We start from the raw sequence: 2,424 nt of genomic DNA, 5'->3' as shown, positions 1-2,424 counted from the left end.
TAAACCACTTATAAACTGTAAAAGATTTTATTCAGAGCATAAAATTAATAGGTATAATATTCATGTAACAGGCAACAACAACCAAATAGAAGCTATAATGGAAGAAAAGATCTTATTTATACTAGTGATGAGAAAGGTAAATTACCTGGGAATAAACTTCATAAGAAATGGGAAAGATTTATATGAAGAAGCGCTAGCTGACGGATTGGAAGTCTAAAAATAGCATCCGGTTCCCTAATTAGATGTATTCACTTGAGATCAGGAAGGTGGAAGTTAGGAAACCATCCTCCTGTGGCTCCTGGCCCTGCCACAGGAGGAGAAGGATGTGGTTTCATTGCAGCTAATTCCTTCTTTATTCTCAAGCTTCCCAGGTGTCAAGAAGCAGCAGTGGTTGTGGCAGCTTTTTGATCCAACTCTAAGATCTGGGATCACAGGATAAGATGCCCCTTTTCTACACTCAGGCAGAGGCTGTGGCTCCAGTAGCCTCAGAAGTAGCAGCTCCCATGGTGGACCAGTTTGGCAGTGTTACTCACTCCAAGATATCTAGCCTAGAAGTGCTTCTCCAGGCCTCCCAATGATTTGATAAGGACTTAATTCTCTTTATTCAATCTCTTCCTGTGTAAAATACACAGGGTGATTTCTGTTTTCTGTATTGAAATTTGTCTGACATATTTGATATTGGAAGTGATTGCAGAAATGAGACCCTCAAGATGGGAATCTGGGATTGGGTCTGACCTGGCTAGGTTTGAAGATAATGGAGAACTTGCCACGGGGGGAAATATGCTGTGCTGTGCTCAGTCGTGTCTTATTCTTTGCAACACCATGGACTGTAGCCCACAAGGCTCCTCTGTCCATGTGGATTCTCCAGAGAATACTGGAGTGGGTTGCCATGCCTTCCTTCAGGGGAATCTTCCCAACTTAGGGATCAAACTCAGGTGTCCCACATTGCAAGCGGATTCTTTACTGACTGAGCCACCGGGGAAGCCTAAGAACACTGGAGTGGGTAGTCTATCCCTTCTCCAAGAGATCTTCCCAACTCAGGAATCCACCCAGGGGCTCCTGCATTGCAGGACTCTTTACCAGCTGAGCTACCAGGGAAGCCCAAAAAGTGAAAGTCAAAGTCATTCAGTCCCGTCTGACTCTTTTCGACCCCGTGGACTGTAGCCCACCAGGCTCCCCTGTCCATGGAATTCTCCAGGCCAGAATACTGGAGTGGATAGTTGTTCCCTTCTCCAGGGAATCTTCCCAACCCAGGGATTGAACCCAGGTCTCCCACATTGCAGGCATATTCTTCACCATCTGAGCCCCCAGGGAAGTCCAAGAATACTGGAGTGGGTAGCCTATCCCTTCTCCAGGGGATCTTCCCGACCCAGGAATCAAACCAGGATCTCCTGCACTGCAGGTGGATTCTTTACCAGCTGAGCTACCAGAGGAAATGGGTTATAGCAAATCTAGGGCATGCAGTGGAAAAAGTACCATAAATAATCCCCTATGGTTGCCTGGTGGAGAAAGAAATGGCAACCCACTCCAGTATTCTTGCCTGGAGAATCCCAGGGACAGAGGAGCCTGGTGGGCTGCCGCCTATGGGGTTGCACAGAGTTGGACACGACTGAAGCGACTTAGCAGCAGCAGCAGCAGCATGGTTGCCTGGAGTGAAAAAGTTTACTGAAGGGGAGGCTTCAGTGGCTGCTCTCCTAGACAGTCATGATGGGAATGAGGGATTCAAGAACTGACGGGGTGTGTTATATTGGAGAGTTTGAAGAAACAAAATGATGTATTGTGAAAGTCAGAAAATACAGAAGTAAATTTAATATATGGTAACAGTGACATTTAAAATCTATCAGGGAAAGATGGATTAGTTAGTAAATGAGGTAGGGCAGATGCATAGCTATCAAGATATCAAGTAAAGTCGGATCTACACTACATAACTTGCATCAAAAATAAATTCCTGATGGGTCCATTTTTTAAGAAGAAACCATATTGCAATCATGTGAATTTCTCAATTAAACCTTCAAGTGGAAATACATGAGCTTTTTAACCCTGAGCAATTGCTACCATGTTAGCTTTTTTTAAAAAAAAATTATTAGAATATAGTTGCTTTACACCATTGTGTTAGTTTATGCTGTACAGTAAAGTGAATCCATTATACATATACATATATCCACTCTCTTTTAGATTTTCTTCCTATTTAGGTTACCACAGATCCTTGAGTAGAGTTCTCTTTGCTAAACTGTAGGTTCTCTACATTAGCTTTTAAGTTACTGTTTTTGCTCAAAATACACTGTAGAGTTAATGTTGTTTTCCAGATCGTGGTCTTCCTGCCTGCCTTGCACTGTAAGATAAGGTTCCCTTTTTCATAATTAAGGAGAAGGCCAGGCTGGAGCGTCTGGTCCACGGGAAGACCTATACACACTGTGGCCTTCA

The 2,424-nt window shown here is 43.6% G+C and overlaps 1 non-coding gene across 1 annotated transcript; it reads left to right on the top strand.

The window, feature by feature from the left end:
• The first annotated feature begins 1,980 nt into the window (after nt 1-1,980).
• LOC138424958 (small nucleolar RNA SNORD36) lies at nt 1,981-2,049 on the top strand. Its single transcript, XR_011251049.1, has one exon. It is a non-coding gene; the product is annotated as a small nucleolar RNA SNORD36 (small nucleolar RNA).
• Nucleotides 2,050-2,424: the final 375 nt, after the last annotated feature.

Source organism: Ovis canadensis, chromosome 19 (assembly GCF_042477335.2).
Source record: "Ovis canadensis isolate MfBH-ARS-UI-01 breed Bighorn chromosome 19, ARS-UI_OviCan_v2, whole genome shotgun sequence".
Taxonomy (NCBI): Eukaryota; Metazoa; Chordata; class Mammalia; order Artiodactyla; family Bovidae; genus Ovis; species Ovis canadensis.
Note: the sequence above shows the minus strand (reverse complement) of the source record. Positions and strands in the feature narration are given on the sequence as shown.